Here is a 21,733-nt window from a genome sequence, read left to right as displayed (position 1 = left end):
TTTATTACAATAAACATGCACAAATATTGTATAATACTAATGTTCTATCATATATTTACATATTTACAATCACTGGACATGGTTTTAGAACTGCTGGAGCTTGTGGAACTCCTTGAAACAAGGCACCATGCACAGAGGCACCTTACATTCCTCACACATAAACCGAGTGTCTTTGCGTCTTTGTTGCCGTCGTTTTGTTTGTGCACAGACAATGCATCTCTTCTGAGCAAATTTCTTTTGAGTTGAAGGAAGCTGTATTATGAAATGATCACCTTCTCTCCTCAAACGCTTGGGTATAGTATTGTGATGAATTCGAGGACCATGTTGTATTGCAGGTGTTGTTACCTGGTACTTCATTATGAGTTGTCTGACAACAGACAAACAAAATTCACCATACGGTGGTCTGTTACCAGTCTTTATTTGGTACATATTACATGCATTCAGCATTGAAATGTCCATGAGATGGAAGAAAAGTTTCATGTACCACTTGTAACTCTTACGAACACAGTCAACAAAACCAATCTGCATGTCACACTTGTCAACCAAGCGCATGTTTTGTGTATAATCAATCACTGACACTGGTTTTCGAATACGTTCATTAGTCACTCGATCAACTTTGCCACTGTCTTGCATTTCATTACGGTGAATGGTTGTCAACAATGTGACATCTCGTTTGTCATGCCACCGTAATGCCATGATGTCATTGGCAGTAAACACCTGCACGTCATCACCACGAACACCTGCGTTGAGCCTGGGCATATGTTTACAATTAGAACGCACTGTGCCACACACATCTGTCTTGTTCACTCGCATGAAATCACTGAGTAATGGGCTTGTGTACCAGTTATCGGTATATAATGTATGGCCCTTACCAAGATAAGGTGCCATCATGTTTCTCACTACGTCACCTGAGATACCCAATAACATCTTGGTATCTTTCAATGTTTTACTACCCGTGTATACAACAATATCCAACACCAGGCCACTGTCACAATCATAGAGTACAAACAATTTTATACCAAAGCGGTTCCTCTTGCTCGGTATATACTGCTTGAATGACAGTATACCTTTGAACAAAATCAAAGACTCATCAATTACAAGATTCTTGAATGGATAAAAGTATATCCTGAACTTTTGTTTGAGATACATGAAAACATATCTAATCTTGTATAACCTGTCACTTCTGTCAGGCCTGGTTTTGTCAGAGAAGTGCAACATACGTAACAGTAAGATAAACCTGTTCACTGGTATTATTTCACTGAAGGATGGGGTACAAATTAGCCGATCTGTGGACCAGTATGCTTTTATATTATGCTTATAGACGTGAGGCATAAGCATTATTGTTGCAAAAAGCAAATACACTTCTGCAACAGTCGTCTCTTTCCACCTGTGTAGTCTTGACTGTGGTGATAAGATCGTATTTGCCATGGTGTACTGAAAATACTTATTACTTTCCCTGGCAATAATTTCCATCAATGGCTGGTCAAAGAATAATTCAAAGAATTCCAGTTCATTGGCCGTAGTTCCAAGGGGACAGTATCCACCAGCAAACCGTATGTGGGATTGGCAGCAAAATCCCAATTTTGTTCCCAACCCTCACCACTTTGATGACTCTCAAAGTGGAATTCTACCTACTTTGAGAGTCATCAAAGTGGTGAGGGTTGGGAACAAAATTGGGATTTTGCTGCCAATCCCACATACGGTTTGCTGGTGGATACTGGACATCATAGGCTGGTTGTACGGGTGGTTGTGGTTGTGGCGGGCTGGTGGCTGACACTCCGCTTTGTCCTTGAACTGACGAGTCAGCAGCGTGGGTCCCCGCGTGGCACAGTGAGTCACGCATGGCGGTGCCACTACCACCACCAGCACCACTAACACCATCCACTGATGCCTGTGGCCCATCCATGCCAAGTGTAGCCACATCATCCTCACTATCACTACCTAAAACAGGTGTAGGGCCACGGGATGTACTCCGGGATGTACTCCGGGATGTACTCCGTCCCCTGGGCACAGCATAGGGTACACTACCCGAGCGCATGCAGCGGCGAACATACCGACGCTTCACTGGTGAATATGTTTCCTCACTATCACTACTCGAATGATCGTCGAGCGCAATAAAATTACAATCCACGTCAGAATCATCGTCATTACTGAAGTCAGAGGCCTGGCCACGGGAAAATATTAGTTTTCTCTTACGTTTAGGAACACCCGACCGTGAGTCATGAGTGCCCACACCAGAGGTAGAAGGTCGAGGATCGTCGGAGTTTTCTGCACTATTATCGATATCCTGGTCATTATTTTCGGTCACTAACTTGTCAAAGCCGTAGAATTCGTCTTCATTTCCACTTCCATCAGTGTCAGAACTATCAGACAGGAAGAGGAGAGTCCCAATTTTCCGGGGAGTGAGAGCTGACTTGCGACGAGGCATGGTGAACAAGGGTGAATGAGCCGGCGTTCCCACAATGCTATGCAGGCGCCTAGATTTTTTGTTTATGGCGCACACCCACGGCGCAGACCCAATCTCTCACATGTAGGCCTATGAGCGCTTTCGCGCTAAATTTGACGGCGCTAGAATTTTGGCATAGATCTACGGTTTGGACACTCACCAAAAAGCCGTAGATCTACGGGACGGACCCTGAAAGGGTTAACATAGAAACACGATATATACTCTAGAATGAATAAAATACGTCATTATGTATGTGACTAGCGGCAGCAGCGACAGTGTCCATTCCCCCTCCTGCTCTGACTACATATCTTCCCATGCTCTTATTATAAGAGAAAATGGAATATTTGGGAGGATAACTGCACTAGATCACTAGTTTCATAAGGAAAACATTTAAACAATGTACTTAATTTACAAATAAGAAATACAGTGGTACCCCAAGTTTCAGCCATAATTCATTCCAGAAGGCCGTTTGAGTGCCGTTACTGAATGAATTTTTTCTCATACAGAATAATGTAAATTAAATTAGTCCATTTTAGACCCCTCAAAAATACACTTACAAAAGCACTTACAATAATACACATAATTGTTCGAGTTGGGAGCTGTACGAAACTCAGGGTATCACTATATTATATAAAAACATGTTAAAACATAATAGTATAAAGTAAGTATACACACTTACCTTGGAACAGATGCTGGCAGAGGTTGAAGGTGGTGGAAGATATGCAGAGCGGCATATGTTGTCAGTGGCCCTATAAACCTCCAACATCACTGGAGGAGTTAGTTTCACCCTTTTTCTACCGCTTAATCACTTAACTTACTTGCTACACTCTTAATGCCACACTTAGAAATTATTGTAATGCCCTTCGCTGGCGTTGTTGAGTTTATCGACTGCTGCAACTTTAGTATCGTACATATCATAAGATGTACTAGGTTGAAATTGTCTGCCTAAGTCAATAACCCATGCACCTTGCTTATGTTTATCTATGATTTCATGCTTTAATTCCATGGACATCATCCTCTTTTTCTTCTCAGCACTGTCCTTTGCACTTACTTTCTTAGGACCCATGGTTAGAAACAAGAATTTTAGCAAAATAACTGCAGAAAATGGAAGGAAATCATGACAAAATATCCTCCCAGAGTGAGGTAAACATGTGCACTGCTCACCAGATGTTTTGCTGTTCGTGGCACCAACTAGTAGCAGCCTTCTGAAGTTTCTCCTTATTGTCATTACGTATATTATTATTACTATTATATTGTATTATTATCAATACATGTGTATTATTATTTTTTTATTATTATTATTAACACACTGGCCGATTCCCACCAAGGCAGGGTGGCCCGAAAAAGAAAAACTTTCACCATCATTCACTCCATCACTGTCTTGCCAGAAGGGTGCTTTACACTACAGTTTTTAAACTGCAACATTAACACCCCTCCTTCAGAGTGCAGGCACTGAACTTCCCATCTCCAGGACTCAAGTCCGGCCTGCCGGTTTCCCTGAATCCCTTCATAAATGTTACTTTGCTCACACTCCAACAGCACGTCATGTATTAAAAACCATTTGTCTCCATTCACTCCTATCAAACACGCTCACGCATGCCCGCTGGAAGTCCAAGCCTCTCGCACACAAAACCTCCTTTACCCCCTCCCTCCAACCTTTCCTAGGCCAACCCCTACCCCGCCTTCCTTCCACTACAGACTGATACACTCTTGAAGTCATTCTGTTTCGCTCCATTCTCTCTACATGTCCGAACCACCTCAACAACCCTTCCTCAGCCCTCTGGACAACAGTTTTTGTAATCCCGCACCTCCTAACTTCCAAACTACAAATTCTCTGCATTATATTCACACCACACATTGCCCTCAGACATGACATCTCCACTGCCTCCAGCCTTCTCCTCACTGCAACATTCATCACCCATGCTTCACACCCATATAAGAGCATTGGTAAAACTATACTCTCATACATTCCCCTATTTGCCTCCAAGGACAAAGTTCTTTGTCTCCACAGACTCCTAAGTGCACCACTCACCCTTTTCCCCTCATCAATTCTATGATTCACCTCATCTTTCATAGACTCATCCGCTGACACGTCCACTCCCAAATATCTGAATACATTCACCTCCTCCATACTCTCTCCCTCCAAACTGATATCCAATCTTTCATAACCTAATCTTTTTGTTATCCTCATAACCTTACTCTTTCCTGTATTCACTTTTAATTTTCTTCTTTTGCATACCCTACCAAATTCATCCACCAACCTCTGCAACTTCTCTTCAGAATCTCCCAAGAGCACAGTGTCATCAGCAAAGAGCAACTGTGACAACTCCCGCTTTGTGTGTGATTCTATATCTTTTAACTCCACGCCTCTTGCCAAGACCCTCGCATTTACTTCTCTTACAGCCCCATCTATAAATATATTAAACAACCACGGTGACATCACATATCCTTGTCTAAGGCCTACTTTTACTGGGAAATAATCTCCCTCTTTCCTACATACTCTAACTTGAGCCTCACTATCCTCGTAAAAACTCTTCACTGCTTTCAGTAACCTACCTCCTACACCATACACCTGCAACATCTGTCATATTGCCCCCCTATCCACCCTGTCCTACGCCTTTTCCAAATCCATAAATGCCACAAAAACCTCTTTAGCCTTATCTAAATACTGTTCACTTATATGTTTCACTGTAAACACCTGGTCCACACACCCCCTACCTTTCCTAAAGCCTCCTTGTTCATCTGCTATCCTATTCTCTGTCTTACTCTTAATTCTTTCAATAATAACTACCATACACTTTACCAGGTATACTCAACAGACTTATCCCCCTATAATTTTTGCACTCTCTTTTGTCCCCTTTGCCTTTATACAAAGGAACTATGCATGCTCTCTGCCAATCCCTAGGTACCTTACCCTCTTCCATACATTTATTAAATAATTGCACCAACCACTCCAAAACTATATCCCCACCTGCTTTTAACATTTCTATCTTTATCCCATCAATCCCGGCTGCCTTACCCCCTTTCATTTTACCTACCGCCTCACGAACTTCCCCCACACTCACAACTGGCTCTTCCTCACTCCTACAAGATGTTATTCCTCCTTGCCCTATACACGAAATCACAGCTTCCCTATCTTCATCAACATTTAACAATTCCTCAAAATATTCCCTCCATCTTCCCAATACCTCTAACTCTCCCTTAATAACTCTCCTCTCCTATTTTTAACTGACAAATCCATTTGTTCTCTAGGCTTCCTTAACTTGTTAATCTCACTCCAAAACTTTTTCTTATTTTCAACAAAATTTGTTGATAACATCTCACCCACTCTCTCATTTGCTCTCTTTTTACATTGCTTCACCACTCTCTTAACCTCTATTAGTATGTACATATTATTATTAATTTAGGGAACTGGAGCATAGATCCAATTCCCTAAATCAAGAGCCCCTCACTAGTGTCAAGGAACCTTGACACTGGTTGGCGCAGGGCACTGTTTACCTTGCTGTGGGGGGAGGAGATTTTGTCGTGATTTCCCTCCATTTTCTGCAGTTATTTTGCCAAATTTCTTGTTTCTAACCATAGGTCCTAAGAAAGTAAGTGCAGAGGACAGTGCTGAGAAGAAAAAGAGGATAATTTCCATGGAATTAAAGCATGAAATCATAGATAAACAAGCGAGGTGTGGGGGTTGTGGGTTGAGGGGGAAGTTTACAGGTATTTTGCCAAATTTCTTGTTTCTAACCATAGGTCCTAAGAAAGTAAGTGCAGAGCACAGTGCTGAGAAGAAAAAGAGGATGATTTCCATGGAATTAAAGCATGAAATCATAGATAAACAAGTGAGGTGTGCGGGTTGTGGGTTGAGGGGGAAGCGGGGGAATGGCTCATAACTCGGATGTTGGCTCGTAACTCAGAGCAAAAAATCAACCAAGCGATGGCTCATATCTTGAAAAATTCGTATGTTGGGACACTCATAAGTCAAGGTTCCACTGTAGCTAGATATCACAACAATGATGGAGGTAAGGGAGAGTACAGAACAAGAGTGCAGAGATGTGCACTGCTGCTTTCAAATAGCTTGCTGGCCCTGGCATGACTGAGGATGATCCCAAAATGACTGGACTGATACTGACCACTGACTACCCAGTGACGTTTCACAAGAGGGCATAATCATCATGATTAAATATAGAAAATATGAGGAGTTTCCTGTAGTTACTAGTGTAAGTATGGTAGTAGTTGCTATACACATGAATGCTTAGTAGCTACTACACTCAAAATCTTCAATTTAATGAACTTTAGAAAAACAGAGCAAAATCCACTGGATCATCAGATTTGGAAACAATAGATAAAGACTATCTATTACACAACTGTCCTTCATTATCATACTCAAAGCAAAACAATCTTATCTGTTTCCATCACAATCATTACTGGCCATCCACTTTCCACTCTAAGTCCATTAAATCGAGATTTTACTGGTTACCTTCGGTCCATTCTGTTGGTCATCGCCCTAGTGGTTTGGTCCTAGCACAGGCACCCTGGTTGATGGCTTGATCACTTAGATATTACTGTATCATAGAGAAGGTTGGTAGTAAATTACTAGCATACAAATAGGTAGTTACCATCATAGTGAATTAGGTAGTTACTACATGAGCAAGTTGTTACTAGAGGAACCTCAGCTTACCAGTGCCCCCACCATACGAGTTTTTCAGGATAAGAGCAGTCACTCGATCAATTTTTTTTCCTGGATACGAGCAAAAATTCAGGATGCGAGCCTCCCCCTGAAACAATTTTTTTATAGACCCCCAGATACTACAAAAATAAAAGTGAATATACTGTATAATTGTAGTTCACTGTCGTGATGTATTGTGTTGTTTTTACTGCTTAAGATTATAACTGTAACAGAAATAATAGCATTTCTTACCTTAACCCGTAAACGGTCCAAACGTATATAAACGCTCACTACCGTACTGCAACAGCTTTTTTGAGAGAAAAAAAAAAACCTTGTTTTTTAATAGGAAAAAAGAGCATATGGTACCCAGGCATCCCCAATTATTTTAATATGGTGCACAGTGAGTGCTCACACCCATTCTCACATGTCTAGGCGACTCAGGCTTATCGTGGCAATGTTAAATGTAGGGCACATAAAACGTATATATACGTTTGGACCGTTTATGGGTTAAATTGTGGGTGCTAGTGTTTGTCGATGATTGTGAAGAGAGTGGAGAGTTATGCTGTGGCCCTACTGGGCTGAGGTGGATGGTAGAGGTTCTGGTACTGAAGTCGATGGTTGTACTGGAGTGTGCATAAATTCTGTAATGGATTTCTGTTCTATTTTACCCTGCAGTACATTATACAACGGATGGTAAGGCATCAGCTGCTCTAGACACCGTTTCAGGGTCCTCTTCAGTAAAAAAAAAGTCTAACTTTAAGTCAGTCAAGTCATTCAGTCAGTCAGTGAATAAGTCAGTTAAGTCAGCAAGTCATTCAGTCAAGTCAGTAAATCATTCAGTCAAGTCAGTCAGTTAAGTCAGTAAGTCAAGTCATTCAGTCAAGTCAATAAGTCATTCAATCAAGTCAGTAAGTTATTCAGTAAATCAGATGCTGTGCCCAGTATCTCTTCTCCATCAACCTCCACCAGCATCTCTTCTCCATCATCAACATCTGCCAGCATCTTTTCTCCACCATCAACCACCAACATTTCTTCTCCAAGGTAAATGCTGTAGTACGTACTACAATTTCTTTACATTGTTTTCCTTATGAAACTATGTAGTGATCTAACAAGCCGTATAGTTATATTAGCAAAATATTGAAGTATTTTGTTGTGCCTGGAATTCCGCTGGAACAGATTAATGCCATTTCAATTAATTTAAATGAGGAAAATTGACTCAACATACGAGCAAGGTCACGGAACGGATTAAACTTGTAAGCCGAGGTTCCATCGTATTTCAAAAGTAGATATACTACCCCAAGTTGGTAGCTACCAAAGTATGTAGTTTGTATTTACTACCCCAGTAGTTGGTGACAATTACTGCCACACATGGCCAACTGGGTAACACAGTGCAAGTTCATAGTTACTGTACTAGTATCACACAAAGATAGGAAGCATATTTCTACACACATGACTAGATAATAACTACCAGACTAGGTAACATTTATAAAAGGACTCGGGGGGGGGGGGGGACCACTTAGCTGAACTGTAGTCTTGAAAATGTATAGCACAGTGACTACTCTCTCAAAGATAGGTGGGGATGTTGCAGTTTAGAGGGTCATTTGAATTGTTGTTTGCACACTTCTGGCAAGATGGTTATTAAATGAGATATGGTGAATGTGTATTTTTCAACGGGTCACCCAAAGAAGGTTATTACACCAGTACGCCACAAACTTGAACTTCAAAACTAAAAAAACAAGTAACAAATTTGAGAAGGTTTTAGCACTCTCTCTCAATCTGAAAATCTGGAAACAATATCAACAAACCCTATGCCAGTCATCTAATACTCCAGATCTCTTCTACAATTTGCAGTTAGAAATGGCAGCAAACACAATTAAGGTACGTAAATTACTAATTACATTAGCATACAGCATTAATGCACAATACAATATACAGCTATAAATACCTGTGTGCTGTTTTATTTAGAGCTTCAGAAATCAAGATTATTTTAATATTCATTAAAGGTGCTTACCCTGTAAGGGTGATTCAGCAATACACAGCAGAGGATTAAAGAAATGTTAGAGATGGAAGTGTTGAGAGAAGGGCCTCAACAGAAAGGAGGTAAGGTCACAATTTATATAGCAAACTGGTGTCAGTTAAAAAATCATAGAGAACTGCATCAAAGGTGGGACCACCAGAGAGGATAGTGGACAGAGTATGTCTGGGCAACAAAGGTATCTGAATCAGAGATCCAGAAAAATGATTAGTCCAGAAAGCTATGACCCTGACCAGTGTAGATTTGTAATGCTGCACTATTATTAATCTAACATTAAAATACACAAGGTTAGTGACTATTTATGGCTCAGTAGTTCCTGCTCAAGGTTTAGAAGTTATTGCCACACAATGTTGGTGTGTTTATGCTGTTATTACTCATGGTTGGACCATTGGTGCCACTTGTCAAACTTCACAAAGCCATTGTCAGTACCAAGATTGTACGTTTACCACCACAAACATTTGAAAACAAAGCAATACATACCCTCCTCCTCATCTCCCATGACTGAAAACGGAAAAAATCTAATATCAGTATCTATCCAATTTTGTGCTTAATTTTAAAAAAAATCTTAAGTTTAATTTGGTCTAGTTTGCCTTAAAATTAAAGTAAATAATAAATTAGGGAGATTGTGGGCGAGGGAAGCACGCACCATAAACAAATTTTAACATACCTACACTCGCACCTTACATCCACTTACAAATTCCCTCCTGTAATTGCCCATGCAAACAATCAGTGGGTTGGGGTCATGCCACAATTACAAATGCGACCTTCACAACAATGATGGCTACCAATCCATTTGAAATTACCTCCAGAAAAGAACAGTACTCCCAAATACTACTAATTTAATCTGTAACAAAATGTCAGCGCATGGCTCAAGTGAAAAGTATATATAAAAAAAAAGCAGCACCAAAAATGGTGCTGGTATCTTCAGTTTCTGGAGCAGCAGGTTACCTGTTCCCACATCATTAGAGATGCACTGTCAAAATTCACTGATCATGACACAATACCAGCCAATATCCTGATCATTTTAAATGATCAGTTTCACACACTAGGGAAAATATATGCTTACAAAGTAATCCCCACTAAGGGAGACAAGCATTCCATTTAGTCTCAAACTACAATGGGAAGATTCTGATATACTTTACACATTAAAACTATACATTATGGCAGCATCGAGTAAATACCAATTGTCTGCATAAAGAATAAACAAGAAAAATGTATTGGAAGTCCCAAAAATAAAATGAAATACAGAAAAACCTCACATTAAACCTTTCACAGTCTAGACCCCTGACATTAACCCTTTCAGGATTCAGACCCCCAATCTGAAACTTGTCCACAGGCTCCAAGAATTTAAAAAAAAAAAAAACTTATGAAATGGTAGATAATTTTTTTCTGAAGTTAATGAAAAAAAGTGGGAAATTTGATGGAAAACTGACAAAATTACGCTCTCGTGAATTTTGCTGCATCAACAATATTTACGCATTGGCAATTTTGCCCACTTTGACTCCCATTTTAGTACAATTACATTATTCCAGTCGACCAAAGTCTTAGCTATTTCGCTAGTATGACTTCTATTTTATCGACTGAGCACAAGAAATTGCCCAATCAACTATTTCAAATACCCAATAAAGTGATCAGAAATTGGTAATTTGTCCAATTTCACACAAGGTTCAAAATATTCCAATTTCAAAATAGGGTCCAGAATAAACAATGCAGGCATTCCTGGTACTAAAATAACATTATTTCTTCTGTTTATTAGCTATGTTTCAAGGCTTTACAAATGAATTCCACTTCATTATTCACATAATGAATTTTTATTCACACAAAATAATAGAAGATTTACTGTTATGCAATATTGTAATAATTGTGTAAATAATATCAGCATATTCATGAATGCACATCAGACACACCAGCTGATGTGTACTGGATGCATGACGTCATTTGTTTACTCTTGAACATCTGCAAAAATCGAACATAACCGCTACTTTGAGCTCAGTTTCAAGCCATTTTCAGTATTAAAACCAATCAAAATCATCTCTATTTCTGTAATATATTTTCCATTCTGTCAAATGAGACCAAGAAACCGTGAATTGTTCTTTTAATCCACAAAACAAAGTCTCAGTTCTTTTTTTCTCATGATGCACTGCGTGCTGCAGAATTTGTTTTTTATGGGGCACACTTACCACATAGATGCATTCTCTCATATCTAGGCCCAAATTTACTGCTCACAACTTATCTGAGTGAGCTAAGCTCATGGTGTAGAACTATGGCTTGGACCCAGGCTTCAAAGCAATAGAACTATCGGACGGCCCCTCAAAGGGTTAAAAATTCTCACAATGTCCAAATAAAAAAAAAAACAATCTTGTGTTTCTGAAGGTAATGACACCAAAAATACAAAATTTGATGGAAAACTTAAATTGAATATTTTCACTACTCTGAGGCTGATTTCAAGTTACGTACTTCTGGTTTTGCAACCAACCAAAACCACCTCTATTTCAGTAGTACAGTATGGCCTACATTCTGTCAAATGATACAAAGAAAGCCAATAAAACAAAACCCATCTTAGAAAACACTTCAAAGTTGCTATTTTAAACCATACACATAGTCTTTTTTTCCCACCATGCACAACATGAGGCAGGATTTTTTTTATACTGTGTACACTCACTGCACAGATTTATTCTCCCATATGTAGGCCAAAATTTACCACTGACAGCTTATACGAGTGAGCTGAGCTCATGATGTAGATCTACATGACGGAGTGCTGATATCAACAATGTAGATCTATGTGATGGACAGTGAAAGGGTTAACAGACCTTGAGTTAACAAACTTTGAAAATACGGAAGAAAATCCACTGGGTCATTTGACTTGGAATGAATGGATGAATTGCGTTAGTTGAAGAACTGAATGTATTTATGATCATGGCAAAATAATTTCATTCCTATCCACCATAATCACCATTACCAGTCACCTGCTACCCCCTATTAGTCAGTTGACCCTCTCAGCGTCGACAGGCCCTCTCCCAGACTTGTTCTCAGGGTCGGAAAAAAAAAAAATTTTCTTATGAAAAGATAGTTTTTCTTTTAAATCTCATAGGCTAAACAAAAATTTTTTACCATCAATACTTACCGAGATATGGAGGTGTGAAGTTTACAGAAAATGACCGGCATATGGTAACATCGCCAACTGCCGGTCACCTGGTATTATTTTTTTATTATTTTTTTCAAGTAACTTTTATGGCCTGTGAGACCAATATGAGCACTATTTTGTAAGTTTTTCTCTATTTACTACACTAACTGCACAAACACTGTTGTCATTATATTGTTTATAATTGTTGTTTACACACAAACGATATGAAATGTTGTTTACTACTATTTTCCTATATTTTATATACACATATACAGTCACAGGGAATGTTTCAAGAAGTTCTGCAGCCTGTGGAACTTTCTGAAACATGGTGTCATGCACAGTGGTGTTTTACACTCCTCACACACAAAACGAGTGTGTCTGCATTGTTGTGGGCTTTTTTTGTATGTGCACAGATGTAACACCTCTTCTGGGCCTTTTTCTTGAAAGCAGTAGCAGGCAGTTTTATTAGGAAGTGATCACCATGCTTCAGACAAGAAGGTAGTTGTTGATAATTTAGTGGGCGGTTTTCTATTGCACGTGTTGTTCTTTGGTACTTGAATAGTATTTGTCCGATGACAAACAAGCAAAATTCGCCATATGGTGGTTTGTTTCTGGTCCTCATCTTATACATATTATAAGCATTGAGCATGGAAATGTCCAGATGATGGAAAAAGAGTTTTATGTACCACTTATAACTCTTGCGAATGCAATCAGCAAACCCAATCTGCATGTCACATTTGTCCACTGAGTGCATATTGAAGGTGTAATCAATCACAGCTGCAGGTTTTAGAATGGGTTCATTGCTGTCTCTAAGCTGCCTGCCAGTGTTTGTCATTTCGTTAGGGTGAACTGATGACAACAGTGTGACATCTCGTTTGTCATGCCACCTAAATGCCATGATGTCACTGGCAGCAAACACCTGCACCTCACCTCTACGAGTGCCAGCGTCAAACCTGGGCATATGTGTACGATTTGCACACTGTGCCACACACATCTGTCATGTTCACTTTCAAAAATTCACTGAGTGAGGGGCTTGTGTACCAGTTATCAGTATATAATATATGCCCCTTACCAAGGTATGGTTCTATCATTGTTCTAACCACATCACCAGAGATGCTCAATAACTTCCTGGTATTTTGCAATGTACAACTTCCAGTGTACACAATAATATCCAATGCAAGACCACTGTAGCAATCACAAAGCACAAACAACTTTATACCAAAGAGTTTCCTCTTGCTTGGTATGTACTGCTTGAAAGAGTCTTCCTTTGAACAGAATCAAAGACTCATCAATTACAAGCTTCCTGAAGGGATAAAAATACAAGTTGAATTTCTCTTTCAGATACACAAACACATTCCTAATCTTGTATAACCTGTCGTTTCTGTCAGGCCTGGTTTTTGTCTGAGAAGTGAAGCATACGTAATAGTAGCACAAATCGATTCACTCCCATTATATCACTGAAACCTGGGGTTGCAATCAGGCGGTCTGTTGACCAGTATGATTTCAGTGTGCTTACACACATGTGGCATAAGCATTATTGTGGCAAAGAAAAGATACATCTCAGCCACAGTTGTCTCCTTCCACTGGTGTAGACGTGATTTTGATGAAAGTATTGTTTGCCATGGTGTACTCTTGGTATCTGTTGCTTTCCCTGACAATAATTTCCATCAGGGGTTCGTCAAAGAATAACTCAAAACATTCCAGTTCACTGGCATTGTTCCCCAGTGTACAAGATGGCCATATTCCACTTTGGCTTTCATCAAACTGATGGGGATTTGAAACAAAATTGGCAGCTTCCTGCGAATCCCAGGTGTGGTCTGCTGGTGGGTACTGGACATTGACAGGTGGTTGTGGTTGTGGAGTTTGTGGTTGTGGAGGTTGTGGTTGTGGAGGCTGGTGTGGTGGGTGGGTGGGGGATGGTGACCTTTGTTGTAGATCAGCTGAGGCAGCGGCGTGGGTGGCGGCGTGGGTGGCAGCGTGGGTGGCAGCATGACCCACTGCTGGTGCCTCACGGCCAGCACCACCACTACCATGCACATTTTCCATCCCAATTGCAACACTATCATCTTCATTTTCACTGTCTGTTCCTGTTGTACAGCCACGGGATGTACTCCGAAATGTACTCCTTCCCCTTGGAATAGCATATGGCACACTACTAGAGCGCATATACTGTACTGACACTGCACTGGAGAATATTCCACTTCACTATCACTACTGAAACTGTTTTCAAGAGCGTGTAGTTCATATTCACTATCACTATCATCACCAATGCTCACATCTGAGTCTGGGATTTTGAAAAATAGGAGTTTCCTCTTTGATTCTGGCACAACTGAACGTGAACAAGACGGCCCAGCAGCAGAGGTGGTAGGCTAAGGGTCGTCTGGGTTTTCCTCACTATTACCGGTATTATGGTCATTAGTTTCGGTCACAACCTCACCAAAACCTTGAAACTCATCTTCATTGGCACTTCCATCTATTTGTATTAGAACTGTCACTGGGGAACAAAAGTGTCCCAATTCACTGAGGAGTGAGGAACTTCTTACCGCAAGGCATGGTGAACAAGGTCTACTAAAATGGCGTTCCCACAATGAGCCACTGGGTCCCAGATATTTTTTCTACGGCGCACACCGACCACACACACCCATTCTCTCACATCTAGGTCTACCAGCCTTTTCCCGGGAGATTTGAAGGCGCTAGAATTTATGCGTACTAGTATGTCAATAACCCTGATGCGTAAGCCATACTAGTACGTCGGAAACCCTGAAAGGGTTAAATCAGGAGTTTACTGTACTCATAAGAGAGAAGAGGATAATTAGGCTAGAACTGAACTTCTTTTATCAGTGCATTTATTTTTTGGGGCAAATGGTACAAATTTAATGCATATGAAAAACTGTTCAAGAAATTTGGATTTTTACTGAATTCTTGGAAGTTTGTAATCATGCTTTTCTTAAATTTCAAATTCTGATTTTTTTTGTACTTTAGTCACTGAGTGCACATGATGTGCTCATATGTTCTTGGTAATAATCAGTCAAGAAATACACTGCACATGTATATTTCTCCTAGGTTGGTAGATAGCAACCACCCAGGAAGGTACTACTGTCCTGCCAAGTGAGTGTGAAATGGAAACCTGTAATTGTTTAACATAATGGTAGGATTGCTGGTGTCTTTTTTTCTGTCTCAAACATGCAGGATACCAGGTATATCACTGCTACTTCTACTTACACTTAGGTCATGCTACTCATGCATGTACATAAATATGCAGATGTATGCATGCACACACATTGTTACGATTCTGGCCTGTAGACCACTGATTTGTTTAGTGCTTATTGTAACAAAAATACAGCAGGTGCTAGGAAGTATCGATGTACTACTCACAATCTGAGTCATACAAGGTGAAATGAGATCTTTAAAGTCTTTTCCAGATTTTTATTTAAGAATAAGATTTTCAAGGCACTTAGTACAATAAACAAATTATACAACCTCCTTACTCTTAAGAGCGGCCTTTTCTTTCGCTCTTGTATAATTATATATGTACAGTAATCAACTTCTCTAATGTGGCACCGCAATTTACAACTGTCTGTACTGTCTTAATACAATAACATAAATAAAGAGGATATATGTCACTTCCTCTACATTAAACCACAATGTCAGCAACTGGTTAGAGCTAATCACAAGACTTAGGCGGACAATTACTATACTGGAGGTCTCTCGGTACCACTGTTTGCCGGAGAGAAGCAGAACTCGCTAGTGAAATCCCCTTGTGACGATTCTGGAGATAATCCTGATGGGCTAGGAGAGCCTCTTAGGTAATGCTTACTATACCCGAGGAGAGAGCAAACTGCCCTGAGTAGAATGCTCAGGTTTGATGTCAACTCGGTATAGGTGAGGGTGGAGAGGTACAAACGATCCACTAGGTACTTCAGACCTAGCCTTTCAACTTTTCCAGTCACCTAATTTCCTACCTAAACATATACATAACTAATACCCAGTCATATAATCCATAATTATATAATTTAGAGCCATATAATATTATAAACTAGAGGAATCTTTAATTTAGCTATTATTAAAGAAACCCTGAGTATAATATTAAGTGAAAAATCCCATATACCATTAAATTATGACCAAGGGGCATAACACACATGCACTCCCATCTGGGTTTTCTTCTTGTTTCTTAACCCTTAAACTGTCCAAACGTAGATCTACATTTTTTTTAAGAGATTTCAAATGGAGAAAATCATAAACATAGATCTACGTTTGGACAAATTAAGGGCTAATAGTTCTTGTTCTTTTTTATTTCCTATCTTCATGGGAAAGTGGAAAAGAGTTCTTCCTCTGTAAGCCATACGTGTCGTAAGAAGTGACTAAAATGTTGAGAGCAAGGAGCTAGTAACTCCAACTCCTGTACAAATTACTAAATGTAAAAAGAAAAACTCTCATTTTTCTTTTTAGGTCACCCTGCCTCAGTGGGACATGGCTGGTGCATTAACCCCTAAATGGTCCAAACGTATATATACGTTCACTCGTGCAGCGCCCCACATTTTTTGAGAAAATTTTTTTTAATATAAAAAAAAGAGCATATGGTACCCAGGCATCCCCAATTATTTTAAAATGGTGCACAGTGAGTGCGCACACCCATTCTCTCATGTCTAGGTGACTCAGGCTTATCGTGGCAGTGTTGAATGAATGACAAAGAAAATGTATATATACGTTTGGGGCGCTACGCACGTGAACGTATATATACGTTTGGACTGTTTAAGGGTTAACCCTTTCAGGGTCGAGAGGCCCTCTCCTAAACTCGTTCTCAGGGTCGAAAAATTTTCGGAAAAAAAAAAAAAAATGTTTTTCTTATGAAATGATAAAGAATCTTTTCCCCATCATAATGACACCAAAAGTATGAAATTTGATGGAAATCTTACGGATTTATGCTCTCACAAAGTTAGCGGTCTCAATGATGTTTACGCATCGGTGATTTCGCCCACTTTGAGCCCTATTTTCGGCCAATTTCAGTGTACTAGTTGACAAAAATCATATCTATTTCACTAAAACTTCATTTTTTCTATCGAATGAGTACAAGTAACCACCCATTTACCGGTTTCAAGTATCCAATAAAGTGGTCAGAAATTGGCAATTTTGCCAATTTCACACAAATTTCAGAAGATGCTAATTTCCAAATAGAGTCCAGAATAAGCAAGACAGAAGACATTCTTGGCACTAAAATAACATTTTCTCTGTTCATTAGTCACGTTCCCAGGCCCCTCTTACATCTCTTTTGCTTTCCACTTTGAATTTTTATTCTCACAAAAAATAGAAGATTTACTGTCATGCAGACTACTGCATTAGTGTAGAAATGATATAAATAATATCAGTGCACTTGTGAAAGAATATTTGACTCACCAGTTGACATGTATTGGATGCTTGGCATGATTTGTTTACTTTTGAAATTTGGTAAAAATTGAATATTTCTGCTACTTTGAGCTCAATTTCAAAGTACTTTTCGTTATGAAACCAATCAAAATCATCTCAATTTCTGTAATATGTCTTCCATTCTATAAAATGAGACCAGGAAAACTAGAATACAACCATAAATACCATACGAAAATACACTGCAAAGTCGCTGTTTTAAACCAAAAACACGGTCGGATTTTTTTTCTCTCATTATGCACTCTGTGCTGCAGGGTTTTTATACTGTGCACACTGACCACATAGACACATTCTTTCATATGAAGGCCTACCAGCTTTCTCCCACTAGATTTGAAGGCGCTAGAATTTAGACCTTCTAGTATGTCAATAACCCTGGTGCGTAAGCCGTACTAATACGTCGGAAACCCCAAAAGGGTTAAAAAAAATGTATATTTTTTTTTTATTAAAAAGGTGATACACAAATAACCTGCACATAGAAGACACTTATGACGATGTTTTGGTCTAACTTTGACCATTAACTAGCCACAAGTGTGACTAGTTAACGGACTAAGTCAGACCAAAACGTCGTCATAAGCTTCATTCTCTTATGTGTGAGTGATCTGTGTACTGTTCCAGTCACAGTATTGTGCCTATTTATTCTTTATGAAAATGTAATGAAATGCTAAATAATAACAGTGGTACCCTGAGTTTCGAACAACTCCCAACTCGAACAAGTATGTAAGTGTATTATTGTAAGTGTATTTTTTGGGGTCTGAAACAGACTAATCTAATTTACATCATTCCTCATGGGAACAAATTTGTTCAATAACGGCACTCGAACAGCCCTCTGGAATGAATTATGGCCGAAACTCGGGGTACCATTGTATGCATAATTATGTTAACTGTGATATACCTGTGAACCAGTTTTGAGAGTTACATTTTGTTAATCTAGCCTGAGTACAAATTTTGATTTCTGACTGCTTGATCAACCAGGCTGTTGCTGTTAATAACCAACCAGTATACATGGCCATTACGACTTGGCCAATTTGGCAACTTCAGAAATTAGTGGTGGTTCAGTTTCCTCTTGAAAACTTCTCAGCTTGTTCTGGAAATATATCAAAGAAAGTTTTGTTATAAGAAATAAGAATGAGCACTGCAGCAAGCCTACTGGCCCCATAGTAGACAGGTCAAGTCACACCTACTCAAGAAGGAAGGAGCACTGCTGCAGGCCACAGTATATTACTGTTCCTCTCACCCATTTTTCTACCACACTATTTTAACACCAACTGATGTAAAAGCATTAGACATCTCAAAGAGGATAAAATAACCTGGAAGAGTCCACACAGATGCACAAATAAACGAACAAAGTGTATGAACACATGAAACCAAAACATGCAATGAAGCAAAAGATGAAGTTTTTTTTTATATACCATAGCAATAGGTATAAATTTATCCACCAAATGAGTTTTCAGTTCAATGAAATACAGGATAGAAGCATAAAAATTACACTAAAACAACACAGACAAATTTATAAATATTTTTATATATTGCACACACTTGTATTAGGTAATTTTAAGATACTATCACACCAAAAAATTAATCAGATATTGGCAAATTTAATTTTAATGGAAACCAAATTTGAGAAGCATATACTGAATTAGGTAGTTCTGGAAATAAACTACTGCACTCATTATACAGAAGGCACAGAGTTGAAAAAGTAGTTTTGGAAAATATAAAATCAGGCAATACTCGAAAGAAAATACTGCATATTACCATCGAAAAATATATGAAAAATTATAAAAATTTAAAAAATATTCATGCTATCCTTACTGCCACATCCTAATTGTTGGATTTAAAGGCTGCAATAACCCTGAGCAGTTCTGAGTCAAACTCACTATTGTTAGATTATCAAAATTCTTTTGTAATATAAATTAATAATTGTTAATGTTTTTAACCCTTAAACTGTCCAAATGTAGATCTACGTTTGCTCGCGTAGTGCTCCAAACGTAGATCTACATTTTTTATTGCATTGTATCTTATGGAGAGAATCAAGGTTGGAGCGCCACGTGCGCAAACATAGGTCTACGTTTGGACAGTTTAAGGGTTAAATACTTGAAATATCACTTTCCTCACATCTTCTGTGAAGACAGAAATAAGAGAGTGAATGAAGGAGGGAGCAAAAAGCATAAGTAAACACTGCTGACAACAGCAGCCAGCATTGAAAATGTACAATGCTTTCTTTCTTATAAAATATGAGTTTACAACCAAATTGATGCACAATGTATATATAGCCTCTCCTCACTTAGCGATGTACTACTCATTTACTGACAACTCAAGACTTACAACGGGCTCTCTGACCAGTACGCATACCTAAATAATGTATATAAAAGATGATTTCTTCTATTCTGTTTATTACAATATACAGTACACTACTGTATACACATTTAAAAATATACCAGTAATGTTATAAATGGTGCAAAGGTGACATTAAAATAATATCAAAGATGGCTGACACATACCCACTACCATTATAGTATGCTCCTCACTTTGCGATGAATTCGTTTACCAGCGTGGTCTTAGGAACAGAACTCTGTTGCTAAGTGAGGAGAGGCTGCACACTAATGTGTTGACAATATATCCTGTTTCATCTCATTTTAATGCTGATTATGCAAATGGAAGAGAAAAGGAGGATATATAAATAATGGAGGAGTCCACTCTCCTATAGATAACAGAAGAACCTGTGACTCCACAGAATATATGACCCTCAAGGAGATGAACAATCTGGGTACGTATTAACATTATCCCCAGTAGCTTCATATTTTAGCATTGATGATGAAGAGGATATGAAAACACTGCATGTGTTGACTACTATGCAGGAAATACAGTGGACCCTCAATTAACCCTTTGAGGGTTTCGGCCGTACTAGTACGGCTTACGACCCAGGGTTTTTGACGTACTAGTACGCCTAAATTCTAGCGCCCTCAAATCTAGTGGGAGAAAGCTGGTAGGCATACATATGAAAGAATGGGTCTATGTGGTCAGTGTGTGCAGTATAAAAAAAATCCTGCAGCACACAGTGCATAATGAGAAAAAAAAAAACTGACCGTGTTTTTGGAATAAAACAGCGACTTTGCACTGTATTTTCGTATGGAATTTATTGTTGTATTCTAGTTTTCTTGGTCTCATTTTATAGAATGGAAGATATATTACAGAAATTGAGATGATTTTGACTGGTTTTACAATGAAAAGTATCTTGAAATTGAGCTCAAAGTAGCAGAAATATTAAATTTTTACCAAAGTTCAAAAGTAAACAAATCATGCCACACGTCCAATACACGTCAACTGGTGAGTCTAATATTCTTTCACAAGTGCACTGATATTATTTATACCATTTCTACACTAATGCAGTAGTCTGCATAACAATAAATCTTCTATTTTTTGTAAGAATAAAAATTGTAAGTGGAAAGCCATAGAAATATAAGAGGGGCCTGGGGATGTGACTAACGAACAGAGGAAATGTTATTTTAGTGCCAAGAACGTCTTTCTTGTTTATTCTGGACCCTATTTGGAAACTGGCATCTTTTGAAATTTGTGTGAAATTGGCAAAATTGCTAAATTCTGACCACTGTATTGGATAGTTGAAATCAGTAAATGGGTGGTTTCTTGTACTCATTCAATAGAAAAAATGGAGGTCTAGAGAAATAGTTACGATTTTTGTCGACTAGTACACTGGAATTGGCTGATAATAGGGCTAAAAGTGGGCAAAATCACCGATGCGTAAACATCGTCGAGACCGCTAACTTCGCTAGAGCATAATTCTGTAAGTTTTCAATCAAATTTCATACTTTTGGTGTCATTATGATTGGGAAAAGATTCTCTACCTTTTCATAAGAAAAATTTTTTTTTTTAAATTTGGCCGACCCTGAGAACGTCTCGGAGAGGGCCTGTCGACCCTCAAAGGGCTAATGACATTAATCTGTTCCAGAGAGCTTGTCTTTAACCGATTCTGTAGTTATCCGAATTAACTTTCCCCATAAGAAATACAGCGGTCCCTCAATAATCGTCCGG

The 21,733-nt window shown here is 38.9% G+C and overlaps 1 long non-coding RNA gene across 1 annotated transcript in view; it reads right to left on the bottom strand.

The window, feature by feature from the left end:
* Positions 1 to 15,428: 15,428 nt before the first annotated feature.
* LOC138853876 (uncharacterized) overlaps positions 15,429 to 21,733 on the bottom strand; it is a 176,337-nt gene continuing 170,032 nt past the window's right edge. Inside the window, exon 3 of the long non-coding RNA XR_011393079.1 lies at positions 15,429 to 18,770. This is a non-coding gene — a long non-coding RNA (uncharacterized lncRNA). The remainder of the gene's footprint in view (positions 18,771 to 21,733) is intronic.

This window comes from Cherax quadricarinatus, chromosome 42, assembly GCF_038502225.1.
Source record: "Cherax quadricarinatus isolate ZL_2023a chromosome 42, ASM3850222v1, whole genome shotgun sequence".
Taxonomy (NCBI): domain Eukaryota; kingdom Metazoa; phylum Arthropoda; class Malacostraca; order Decapoda; family Parastacidae; genus Cherax; species Cherax quadricarinatus.
Note: the sequence above shows the minus strand (reverse complement) of the source record. Positions and strands in the feature narration are given on the sequence as shown.